Genomic DNA, 14,329 nt, shown 5'->3' with positions numbered 1-14,329 from the left:
GCCTCACGATAGGTGTGAGGCTCATGTAATGTAGCAAGAACAGTGTAACAATGATAGTCAAGTAAATGTGTAGGAATAGATCTTACTCGAGTTGAGTGACGAGGTGGAATGTCTTGTGCAAGATCTTCAGGCGGAGCAGGAGCAGGGGACCCAAGCTTAGGGTTGGGGTTGGGTAGCTCGTCTTCAACCTGTTCATCTTCCACCTGTTCATTAAAGGGTGAACTAGGAAAGGGATCAGTGATATCTGGTGGTTGGACAGAGAAGTCTACAAGAGAATCAGGAGCAACTACAGGATGATCAGGAGCAGCTACAGAAGGAATATGTGCCTCATCTGGAAAAAGATCTAAAACAGAGGAGGAAGATAGGGAGGCACGAAAGTGAGAGAGCTCGACAAAGAGGCGATGTTCCCAAAAGACAACATTGCGAGAAATACGAAGACGATGAGAGACAGGGTCATAACACCGATACCCCTTTTGAGTTTCGCCATAGCCAAGAAAACAACAAAGCCTTGACCGAGGCTCAAGTTTGTTATGCTCATGTGGCTGAAGAAGAACGAAACAAGCAGAACCAAAGGAGCGAAAGTGGTGATAGTCTGGACATGACCCAAAAAGGCGCTCATATGGAGTTTGATTTTGGATAACCGAACTCGGAATGCGATTAATAGTATGAACAGCATGAAGAGCAGCTTCGCCCCAAAAAGGAGCAGGAACTTTGGCAGAGAGAAGAATAGCACGAACAGTGTCAAGAATATGACGAAGTTTCCGTTCGACTCTACCATTTTGCTGAGAGGTACCTGGACAAGTTAGTTGATGAACAGTGCCATAGGAATGCAAAACAGCTTGGAAAGCATATTGAGTATATTCAAGAGCATTATCAGATCGAAAAATTTTGATGCTTTTGGAAAACTGAGTTTCAACCATTTTTGCAAAATTAGAATATACTTGCAATAATTCAGAACGATATTTCATATTAAAAATCCAGCTATAGCGAGAGTAATCATCAACAAAGACAACAAAATATCGAGACCCACCAATACTAGAGACAGAAGAAGGGCCCCAAACATTAAAATGAATAAGGTCAAAGATATCAGTGGATATTGATTCACTAGTATTGAAAGGCAAAACTGGTTGTTTTCCTAATTGGCACGAAACACAATCAAAATTTTTTGTAGACACTGAACCTAACAAACCTCTAGAAGCTAATTGTTGTACCCGAGAGGAAGATGCATGACCAAGTCAAGCATGCCAAAGTGCAAGAGAAGGAATTGAAGAAGCTGTAGCAACTGCAGCAATAGAAACTGGAGCAACAAGTGGAAGACGAAGGTTGTCCACGGGAAACATACGCCCAACTCTGGGACCAGTCCCAAGCTCCTGTCCCGTCCTCGGATCCTGCACAATACACCCAGAATAATCAAAGATAATGCGATAACCCAACTCAGCTAATTGTCCAACAGAAAATAAATTATAAGAAAGGTCAGGAACATTAAAGACTCTAGGAACCGAGAGATTTGAGGTCGCAACGGAACCTATATTATGACCAGACATTGTGGAACCATTTGCTGTGCGAATATTAAGAGGGTGCGGTGCAGGTTTAAGGTCAGAAAATAAGGACGAGTGAGGTGTCATGTGATTGCAACAAGCAGAAACCATAAGCCAAGAGGTAGGAGACATACCAGATAAAGCTAAGAGAGAAGAGGAATAAGATGCATTACCAACCGTACGAATGACATTGGCGATGATATTTATAAGGTCATCTCTGGAAATGGTGAAAGTGGATCCAGAAGACTGAGACTTTGCAGAGACGGGAGCCATAGGTTGGACACTCTCAGTGTTAGCAACAGTAGCAGCAGAGATGGAAACAGCTGATTTGTTGCGTTGATAGCAAGTCTCAATATTATGGCCAAAACGTTTGCAAAAATTGCAAAAACGTTTGTTGGATTGTCGGCGACGATTGTTGCAAGAGGAAGAAGACTTGCCCTTATTCTTCATTTTGAAGCAAAATATGCAAAAATAGACTGCACAAATGAAATCTACGCGAAAAACTGGGTAAGGAGAACCTGGACAGAAAAAGTCAACCCTGGAAAAGTCAACGGTCAAAGTCAACGGTCAACGACTGGTCAACGATCAACGATCGTCAACGGTCAACGGCCAGCAGATGACGTCACAGGATGACGTGGCGATGATGTCAGCAGAACAGTGGATGCTGACGCAGTTAGGGCTGAAGTGGCAGAGGGGATGACGTCAGCAGACCAGATCCGGCGCATGAGAGCGCGTGGCAGCGCGTAGAGGCGCGTCGACGGCGCGTGGAAGCGCGTGCAAGGAAACTGCGGCGCGTGGTGGCGCGTGTAGCACGTGATCAGCGTCGCAGCAGCTTTGAGCGGCGCGTGGGGGCACGTGCGGTCTCCGATGGAGGCGAGGCTTCCACGAATGTGTAGATCGGCGCAGGACGATCTCAGTGGTACCTTCAAAAATGAAATCGAAGCAATATTCGCAGCGGTGATGCAAAGGGCAGTGGTCTGTGCAGTGTGAAACTCCTTAATGACGGCGGCTGCAGGTCCAGAACCCAAGGACGACGGCTGGATGACGTCGGAGGTTCAACGGCGAGAGGCTACGGCGGCAGTTGTGATGGCGGAAGCGTTAGTAAAGAAAGGAAGTCACACTAATGAAGACAAGACTGCAAAGAAAAGGTCAAAGCAGTGGCTCTAATACCATGTTAGAAATACAGAATAATTGTATTGTATTTCCTCAATGAAAGAATATACATCACTGCCTTTATATAGGAGGCATATGTGTGCAGTACAAGTAGAGTGTAATACAAGTACAAGTGTGCTATACAAGTAACCTAATTAGGCCTAAAGCCCATAACACAATACACATTAACAGTAAGAAAAGTTGAGCCCCTTGAGTGATTTAAGCCTTACAATCATCTTTGGCATCTCTCCTCTGAAACTATTGTTTGAAAAATCAATGCTTGTTAAGCCAGTTAAGACTCTCTCAATCTTAATATACCGCCCTTTAACCATAACATGACCCATTGCATTTTGGATTATGGGCCTATATATATATATATATATATATATTCTATTCTTCTCCAAAAAAAAAAAAAAGTTGGATTTTCTAAGGTATCATCCTAATTAAAATTTTATGTTTCAAACCATTTCTCAACAAAATAATAATAATAATAATAATAATAATAATAATAATATTAATAATGTTAGGACATATGTAAATTATGTTAGGAACGTATGTCAAATATAGAATTGACTAATCCTTTGATAAAACGCACTTTACTTATAATTGGGTAGATCTAGGATGTGTTTAATACTTCAAAGAACAAGAGTTCAAGTCTAGTATTGAAGCCATACAAATATGTCCAAGAAACAAGTGAAGAAGGGTTGTTCATTAAAACTGGACAGATTCCTAACAGATAGCTATCTATCAAGGTCTCAACAGCTGCTCGACAGATAGTATCTATCGAGGTTTAATGAATCTCTCAATCTCAATATACTGCCCTTTAACCATAACATGACCCATTGCATTTTGGATATATCATGTACATATATATATATATATATATATATATATATTTTTTTTTTTTTTCTATTCTTCTCCAAAAAAAAAAAAAAGTCGGATTTTCTAAGGTATCATCCTAATTAAAATTTTATGTTTCAAACCATTTCTCAACAAAATAATAATAATAATGTTAGGACATATGTAAATTATGTTAGGAACACATGTCAAATATAAAATTGGTTAATCCTTTGATAAAACACACTTTACTTATAATTAGGTAGATCTAGGATGTATTTAATACTTCAAAGAACAAGAGTTCAAGTCTAGTATTGAAGTCATACAAATATGTCCAAGAAACAAGTGAAGAAGGGTTGTTCATTAAAGCTGGATAGATTCCTAACAGATAGCTATCTATCAAGGTCTCAACAGCTGCTCGACAGATAGTATCTATCGAGGTTTAATGAATCTCGAAAACTTCTCAACAGATACTATCTATCGAGGTCTCGACAGTTGCTTGACAAATACTATCTATCAAGAATTACGAAATTAGAATTTTCAGATCTGATTTTCGACCCATGCTGACATATATGTGTAGGGTTTCTTTTCTTACAACCCTAGACATATATAAGGCTTATTTTAAAGGCCGTCACATAAGAGAATACAAGGAGAACACATGCAAAAGGTGACCGAGTGCCTTATTCTCTCTAAAAGAAGCTACTGCATCTTTGCGCCTTAGGGTTTTGTAACCAAGTACTTTTTGATCTTCATTGTTGATGAAGTGAAGAACTTTGCAGCCAACAATCTTCTTCAAGTTGGTGAGTTAGTCACGTACTAGAAGCCGTGCATCATTACTTAGTCACATACTGGGATCCGTGCAAAAGGGTGGCGTTCATATATTGAAGAGTTCAGAAGTTTTGAAGTAGTAGAATGTTTCTGCTATAAGTTCATCTACGGGGATTGTAGAGTTTAAGGATAAAGATTTTGTGCTAAATCTGAAACTTCTCTTTACTATAGTGAATTGCTTTTCGGGAATGTTCCCCCCCCCCCCCCCAAGTTTCTTACTGTGAGACTAGTTTGTTTCATTGGTTTTCCTAGGTCATCATATCTTGTCTTATTTACTTTTCCGTTGTGCATGATATTGACATAATATTGATGTTAGTTTGTTTTAATAAGGTTTATTCATAATAACTCTAATTAATAACTTGAGTTTAAAACTTGTTAATTATATCAACTGTGGTCTAAATTTCCCAACAAATAATAATAATAATAATTGCTAAATTATTTAATTCTTTTTGCAATTTTCCTTCTCTTGAATAGAATAATACACTTCCTTTCAATAAATATGCATTCTTGACTACCCATAATGCTTATGCTATTGAGGGAGAGCCATCTCACACTAGAGTTCCTCGAGCTACCTTTAAAAATCAAGAAGACAACATCACTCAGCAGCTAAATGTAAGTTCTTTTTTGTAAGTCTTTTCTTTTACATCTTCCTTTTTTTTTTTTTTTTTTTTTTATTATTATTATTATTATTTATTTTATTTTTTTGGGTTACCAAACTAGCATTCTTTATTTGTAGAATGGAGTTTGCGGCTTGATGCTAGATATGTATGATTTTGAAGGAGATGTATGGTTGTGCCATTCTTCTAAAGGATAATGCTATGACATTACTGCATTTGTATGTATACTTTATCCCTACTAAACTAACTTTTTAAAATTATGTTTGGAACGAAGGGAAGGGAAGTCGGAATAAACTAAACATTAGTAACCTTCCTTTCTACTCTTTTCTTTTCTCTGTTCCTCCAAACATAAGATTAGACTAGGTATTGATGGGAAAAAAAATTATTGACATAAATTGCCATTTACTTATATTTTATACATAATAGGAACCAGCTATAAACACTCTGAAGGAAATTGAAGCCTTGTTATCAGCAAATCCAACAGAAATTGTCACATTGATCTTATAAGACTATGTTGAAGCCCCTAATGGATTGACAAAGGTCTTCACCAATGTAGGGTTAATGAAATGTTGGTTTCCTGTGAAAAACATGCCAAAAAATGGTCAAGATTGGCCACTAGTAAGTGACATGGTTGCTAACAACCAAAGGCTACTTGTATTCACTTCAATTATGTCCAAGGAAGAAAGTGAAGGCATTGCTTACCAGTGGAATTACATGGTTGAGAGTCAGTGTAAGAAGCGCTCATTAATATATATATTCAATCTAAAGTTTTGTTCTTGTATCATCATGCAACTTTCAGCCTGTCTTCAATTACCCGATCATTCAATGGACTGGTAATTGTTTGTTATTAATATAGTCCACAATAAAAATGGATTTCACTGAATAGTTATGATATTTGCCAAGAGTCTTGTAGTTTAATAGCACTATCTGTTTTCTTTATAAGAAGAATCACTGTTCAAATCTCGATCTCTCTCCCACTACAAATAACATAAGGTTTTTCAACATGTTTTTATCTATGGTCACTAAAAATTGTTGATATAAACCTTAATTTTCTACAGTTATATGAAATTGTGGAGTAAAAGCAAGAAAATTAGCATATTTATTTCCACGGTTAACACAACTATTGAAATAAGGGTCAGGAAAAAAAAAATCAGCTTTTTCTTCAAGTTTCAACACTGTGGAAAAAAAAGGGTCAAAAAAAGATAAAAAGATTTTATCAACAGTCGTTTACCATTGTTGAAAATAAGTAACACCATATTATATAGAAGCTATAGTATCTCACAAGCCAAAATATGTTACATGCTCTCTTTCTCGCTCTCGCTTTAGCTCTCGCTCTCTTGTATCTCACATCAGAAACCCAATCGGCTTGGTGGGCGCATTTTCTCTCTCTCTCTCTCTGCTTGCCTTATTCAGTTGTTGAGAAAACTTTCTATTTCTCTATTATTTTCTCAGCAACCAAACAAAGTTCTTGGCTTCAGTTGATTTCTCTTTGCTTTAGATTCACCATGCTGGTACTATTACGTCTAGATCTTCTATATATTCACACTTTCCCCAATCCAATCCCTCCGATTAGGTATCTTCAATATGTTCATTGATGAATCCAATTGCTTAGTCTCCATAAAAACCTAACCTTCAATCTTTATATTTTTTTTTTTAATTCTTAAATTCGATTTTATATAGCTTTATAATTAAACTACAAATCTGGAATTATTGTTTAATTACTCTTAATTATCACAAAAATGGCTTAATTGCTTTTTACCCCTATTGAAGTTTACTTTCTTGACCAATGAAAATGCTAGTTAAAATTGAAATTGAGTCTTGATCATCAGGTAATGCTTGATTTTGCTTTATCAGTACCTTGATTTGGGAACAAGACTTGAACAAAGATATAGAAGTTATTCATTTATTGTTTTTGCTGTTAATGTAATTTGGAAATTTAGAATTTGATGGAATATTAAAAAATTATATAAAAATCATGATGCCAATCCATTTTGTAGTTCAGAATTTGAATCTTACATCGTTTATATTATTTCTTTTAATTTTAAATCTCTCTAAGAGAGGTTGTTATTTTTTCCTCTTAACTTTCCTATAATTTTTTGTGTATATTAATTCTGATTGAGCCGTGTTTGGATTTGGTTGGTCAAGTAAAGCTCTTTTTTTTTTTCTTTTTCTTTTTTCCAATAAAGCTTTCTAGACTTGGCTTATTAATTTGATTTATGGTTTTTTTTTTTTTTTTTTTTTTTTTTTTTTTTTTTATGTGGGATTTGAGAGTAGACCCAGAAACAGCTACAGCTCAGTTTACATCATCCTCAATTTCAACGAGGAACTTGCCTTTGTTTCAAGGGCTTCAACTATCAACAGTGAAAGTTGGTCCTTCAGTGGAGCATTTGGGAGTAGGGAGTGGTCTCTCTCAGAGGGCACTTAGGGGTCTAGTTGCTTCCAAGGTAGTATTTTCATCCTCATTTCCATTTCTCAAATTTATCAGTGTTTGTTATTGAAGTTTGTTGTATTGTAGTATGTGGGGATTTTGATTGTTGTGAATTACGTGTTGGTATGTGGCTAGTTTGGGTACTTTGGGATGGGATTCTCTATAGTTTGTATGATGGTATTGGTTTGAAATGTGTGATTAAAGGATCTAAGTTGATGCAATGTTAAAAAAACAAGGTGGTGCTACCCAAAGAATTTAAAAAAAAAAAAAAAAATTACAGCAAAGAATTTAGTGAAAGCTTTGGGACAGAAGACATGAGAAGTCGAAAGTTCATTCATATAAGGTCTTAAAAAATAAGTGTTTCAACTTAACCACACAAAACTATTACTCCTCAATATAAGTGCATTCTTTTCTCTTCAAAATTATACATTGAACACAAAGGAAAAACTTTTCAAATCCCCCAATTACAACTTTTAACAAAACATCTCTTCCGACATGATAACACCTACATAACAGGTTAAGCATGTTTGTGAAACTTTAAAGAAATTTGTAGTTGTTGAAATGTTTGTGAATGTGAAGTATTTTTATTTCCCTTTATTTTTCTTTTCTCTCAGCAACCAAACAAAGTACAAACAGTTCTTCTCTCGATCTGAGTAATATTGTTAATGGGAACTTGGGATATGACTAGGTTTGAATAATTTGGCTTAACCTTTTTTAGTTGAAAAGAATATTTTACTTGGTTCCTGCTTTTGTAACTGTTGGTATCAGTTTCTTGCTTGTCCTATTACAATAAGCAGATGGGTCATTTTGTCACTATTTGCATTTACTTGATAAAATATATTTAGGGAAAGAAAGGGCAGTTTTAATATTGAATCATCAGCTATTAAGTAATAGCCTGGTCATTTTGATTCTTTTTAATTTTAAATTGTCCCACTTTTTCCTAATTTAGCAAATAAGCTCAAGGCCTCATCTTTTCTTTTGTTTTTCCTATAATGTTCTGCAGTTAAACATAGATTATAGTAATTTGGCATCTTTTAATTGCTTAAATTGCATGCCAAGTTTGGTTAACATGAATTTAAACTGGTGTCTTGGTTTGGTGATTTGTTTCTGCTTTGTAGGGAAGAAAGAAGATTTCTGAAGGAGAGGATGTGAGTGTGGTATTGGAGACAGAGATCCTTGACTTGGCAGAGAAACTAGAGAAGTTACAAAGGAGCTTAGGACTAAAAGATTTTGAAGTTAGGAACTGTAGTAATTTTGATAAACAAGCATCTCTTCTTCAAAGACGGCTAGAGATGCTTGGAGTAACATCAGATGAGATATGTGTGAAGGAGATACAGGAGATGGCAGAAGCAAGCTTGTCAATTAAAACAAGTTGTAGAGTTGATGATAGCTTTGTTTCAAGTGGCAAATCCAATATTAATTTTATGGCCATTGAATTAAAAAAAAGGTACTAACTTTCAAAAAAAATTTGCTTCCAAATTTTTCTTATTAGAACTTAAAAAAAAAAAAAAAAAAAATTAATGGCCATGTCCTTGTCTTTTCATGCTATAGGTCAATCTATGTTCTCTTTTTTGTGTACATTTTTCTTGAATATTTAGTGCTTCCACTGCTTATTATCTCTATTTGATGCTCAATGTTATAAAAGTGCCGAAACTAGTTCTATGCTATTTCCCTTTTGATACCTATTAAAAATGAAGCAACTTTGGTGTTGATCCATTTTGTATACCAATGCAATAATTTGCTTCTATGGGTACTTAATTTGGCCCCTCTTTTGCCTCCTATTACCTCATATTGCTAATATAATAGGTGCAGAGGATCTTACCCATCTACTTTTGACTTCTAGCCATCTATTATTTAGTGTTACCTGTTCTATATAAAATAGCAAGAGAAGTTACTAAGTGGCAATGCACTTTGTATGACTGTTTTCATACAACTTTAAATGAAGCACTGAAGAAGGAAGATGAGAGGCTCAAGATTGCAATCGGAGAAGTAATGACACGTGCTAGGGAAAAGCTCTAAAAAAGCACGAAAAAAGGCCATGGCTTCTATGTGTACCTTGTGCTGTAATGGAGAGGAGAGAATTCCTTATCAAATATAATGGATAAGGTAATTAAATGAATGTACATGTGGCTGTTGTGTGGTGTCTCAACTCTTGTTCTACTAGTTTGGTTGGGAAGTAATTATGGCTTTAGGACTAGGATCTATTGGGAGTAATTTGTGCAGTTTGTTTCATTGTGTTATAAATGTAGTTGATAGGTTGCTGAAATTCAATTTGGAATTGCACAATTGTGTTTACATTTATATTTTGAATCAAATTATTAAATTTTGATTAAAGTGAAAGAGTGCATACAGATTTTTTTTTTTTTTTCTAAGAAAATACTTATTTCGACGTTTATTAACTATTGATAAATGTGTAACACTTTTTTCAACGGTTGTGTAGGCTGTAGTAAAATGTTCTTGGCATGGTTTTTAATAACGGTTCTCTACTGTCATTTCAACTGTCGAAAATATTTTTTTCAACGGTTTTTAGTACTTTTTTCGACGGTTTCAACTGTTGAAAATAGTCAAATTTCTTGTAGTCCCATTATTGCAACTTCTGAATTATTAAAAATAAAAAAGACACATTCAATGATTGGGTATGACCCAAGTCCTTGATTTCCTTTACTGAATGTATCTTTTTTTTCTTCCCATTTTTAATCTTTTTGAAATTGAAAATTTACAGATGGAAATGGTGGAATGCATGCAGGAAATTGTTTCAATAGGGAAACATCATCACCGCTAGATGACAGAACCAAGTCTTTAGTTTTGGTGAATCATTCCCCAACAATTCCCTTCAAGCAAATTGCATGTGAACATAACTCAGTCAATCTGATTAACATGCTCCATACTTGTTTTGTTGCGGCTGGCAACCAATGGGCTAATTTTGTTGCCGTTGATTATTATTACAGGGTATGTCAATTTTCCTCTCGTCTCATTCTCTTTTGTGTACTTTGTATTACCAACGAATTGAAAAGCTTCATACACATAGGTGGATGAAGAAGAGGAACAAAACTTCTAAAGCAAAAATAGTTCTAAAAATGCTCTGAAATTAAATACTAAGTTATATGGAATAAAAAATTAACTCTTCGATCAATTTTTGTTTAAGAAATTAAGTAGCATAATGAGATGTGGATGGTTTCCTTCTTCCCCCAACATTGAATCCTTGACCTTCATTAGTGATGGTAGTAAGTGGCAAAACAAGGATTCAACTCAAGTAACAAAATATATAATTGATATACATGTTGCATGCGGACAAGGTACTGTGTGTACAAGCATTGCATACACATGCACTCTGTAATTGGACCATAAGGACATTTGTAACCTGTATCCTTAAATACTTTCCCAACTAATACCATCTCTCAGTACGTCAAGATCAAGAACCTTCCCAAATTGATGAAGGTCATGCGCTCAAACCCAAAAAGATACACTAGTGAATTTCATGCATGTTGAAAGAGTGTTACCATCAAAGTAATGGCTTCTCAAAGAGCCTAATACTACCATCGATCACTTTGAGTGTGTCCAGTTCAACTTTGATTACAAAAGGGTGAACAATCTCCAGTTCATCTTTGGGTTTATTAATTTTTATATTTTTTTTTCCTAATTTAATGCAGAGAAGCGATGGAGGTGGAGTATTTTAAGCTTTGGACACTCTTAATGGAGAATTGTTGCGTGGTTGTGATGATGTCTATGCATGTGTGGTGAGAGATATTTATGGCATCATCATCATAATCATCTTTTTTTATTATTATTAACAAATGTTTTGACACATATTCTCACTTTAAAATTTTTTTCAGATTCCATTCTTATGTCAACTTTGTAATCGAACCATTAAATGCTAAATAAGTGGCATCTATTAGTTAAATAACTTATATAATGCCATATGTCATCAAATTGTTAACCAAAGTAAATGGCATGGTTATAAAAACGGAATCAAACATGAATTGTCAAAATAAAATATTTGAAAAGTAAATGGTCAAAATAAAAAAACCTTCAAATTTAAAGGTCAAAAGTCTAATTTGGTAATATATATATATATATATATACACACTAATTTTCTAGGACTATCCTAAAACAATCTTGTTTGGCCCACTAAACTACTACCTTTCTAAGAAAACATATCATGCATCATGTGCATGTATCTACCCCCATGTGAGAGGGTGGTTATATACATATCCTATGCATAGTGGAAATTCTCACAAGTTTGATTTCCTTCATTTTGCAGAATGGATCAACTTCATCAGCTTGCAACCATGAGACAAACGTGGACCACCATAAGATTTAAGTTCCATCATGAAGTTTACGGGAGATGAATATGTTATAGAAAAAGCCTATATGCTATCGTTATGTTGTTTATTATTATTTGGGGTAAAAGCATTTGCCCCCATTATGTTTCGTGTAGTTCACAATTCCCCCATTTAGCTTTGAAACCAACCAATTTTTTCCTTTATGTTTGGAAAATAAGCAAATACTCCAAATTTCTTACTTTCTCAATTAAATCTAACAAATTTTTTTTAAAGAAATTATTAGCTGTACATCACAAGGAAGAGAAAAAGTTGAGAATTGTACTGTAGTGTTCTTATATTACATTTGTAAACATTGTAATTTCATGGGATTTAGCTGAAAAAGTAATAGATTTGAGGTATTTGCTAATTTCTCAAACATAGAAAGGAAAATTGATTGGTTTCAAAGATAAATGGGAGATTGTGAAGTACCCCAAACATAAAGGGGTGAATGTACTTTTTCCCCTTATTATTTTCAACCATAAATCAATTGTGAAATTTATTTAGCAAAAAAATTATAATTGTGAAAACAAATAATCACAATCCAGTATAGCAGTGAGGAAATTAAGAAAATAAATTTTCAAGGATAGCGTTAACACTATGGGGTCCTTTCAACAATAACAGCATCATAGCATATATAATATGATTAAATGATTTTTCTGAAACTCTTCTTTTCCTCCAAGTAGATGTATGTACTGAATTTCATATAGCTTTGGATATGGAATTAAGAGTGTTTATTTCCATGGTAGACCGTGACAATTTATTTCATTGTTGTTATACGACTTTTACTAATTGTTATAGTATATTAACACAAATTTTGTTGTGATAACTCACTTCCTCTCCCATTTATTTAACTAAATGTTTATTGCCATCTATTTGATGGTTAATTGGTGTGAGTTAAAGTTATGGTTGATTTAGTTCATACAGCATGATGAATTTCAAGTCAGTCATATCTAATTAATACAAGAAAAGGCCATCAATTACACATTCAACAATGGGTTTGGCTTACCTCCGATACTTTTTTAAACTAAACATCTCCTTTTGTTTTAAATAAAAATGGCTAGTAGTGAGTTTTAATCTCCACCTTTTATTTAGTTAGTGAGTGATGTGGTAGTTTCTTATTAAAACAAAATGAGATTCCAGTTAAAAAAGTACTAGAAGTAAGCAAAACCCTTCAACAACAACGTTTAAGTGATAATGTTCCTTTTTTAGCACATTCAACATGACTAATGTGGGAGCATCCATCAACACTGAAGAGACACTAACCTGCAGAATGACCAAGCAGAAATTTGAAATATACATAAGAGCACCAACTTATTTTAAAAACTACATATTCTAAACTGTCATTATTGAAAAATAAATGGCATGTGTCAAAGTCTCTTTGTGGAAAATACATGTTTCAAGACCTTGGCTATCATCTAGAAAAGTTAATAATAATTATTATGCTTAATTTTTAAGTTTTTGTTTTTTAATGTTTGTTTCCATCAAATTTGGGAATGTGCTCATTCTCTTAAAAAGAAAAAAAAATAGGAATATGCTAGAATAATAATCTGTTAATATTTAAAATATATATATATTTCAATATTTTATTGCTTTGCAATCTTGTTTATTATCATCTCATCTTTTTAGCAATTACTGTTAAGTAAATTCAGTGATTTCTCTAGCCCATTTTCTTCATACATTCCCTGGTCAAGAATCAGTGCTTTGTCAATGGAAGAGCCTCCAACAACATTAGTTGGGGAAGAGCACTATTTATGATGGTGTAATCGTACGGTTAACAAGCGCGGTTATGGTGGTGTCACTATTGTGATTCCACAACATGATAAAACCAAATTCTGTCATAACAAATATAGCCGTTATGAGTACATCCATTACAAATTTAGGCATGGCTCTATTGGGTATGAGTTTTGGCAACCTCAAGTTGGACGGCTTAGATTTGATTTAGTTTTTAGATTGTATTTGAATTTATTTCAAAGCTTATCTAAAACCTTGCATTAAAGGAGATTTTGAGTTAAAAGGGATGAAGCTTGTGGATCAATAAAAAAAAAGTTGGTACCCTCGTCTATATTTATATATAATTATACCTAAAAGCTAAAACATAGCGTTTATTATTGCTATACTCCTATTGAACTATATTAGTGTAGCATTTCGGTCCATTCGGTCCACTTCCGTGATGCTTTAGGATGAGAGATTTGTGTAGAAAAAGGAGCTGCTTCATTGAAAATTATGTCACATTCTCAGCATAATACTATTAGGTCCTTGATAAAATTACATTTTTTTTAATTATTAAAGTCTTGTATTTATTATCTAATATAAGTGATAGATTTACTTATCTCTGCTTCCTATTTAGATTATTCAAGACTTATAGAAAATTAACCGTTTGTAAGGAGCACTAGAAACAAATTTCAACCACGTATTACATTATTTACAAAATATCCCTCCTTATATAATAATTGAATGTAAAAATGCATTATGTTTCCTTGAAAAAAAAATCTTAAAAAATTTAAAACACTTTCAAATAACAAATATAAACAGCTTAATTTAGAATATCTAATATATTGTATTAACTATACTTTATTAGAAAATAATAACATCATTTTAAGAAGCGTT

The 14,329-nt window shown here is 34.0% G+C and overlaps 1 pseudogene; it reads left to right on the top strand.

Moving 5' to 3' along the window:
• The first annotated feature begins 2,537 nt into the window (after positions 1–2,537).
• LOC126701616 (PI-PLC X domain-containing protein At5g67130-like) lies at positions 2,538–11,721 on the top strand (annotated as a pseudogene).
• Positions 11,722–14,329: the final 2,608 nt, after the last annotated feature.

Source organism: Quercus robur, chromosome 2 (assembly GCF_932294415.1).
Source record: "Quercus robur chromosome 2, dhQueRobu3.1, whole genome shotgun sequence".
NCBI lineage: Eukaryota > Viridiplantae > Streptophyta > Magnoliopsida > Fagales > Fagaceae > Quercus > Quercus robur.
The sequence above is the reverse complement of the archived record's forward strand: the minus strand, read 5'-3'. Positions and strand labels throughout refer to the sequence as shown.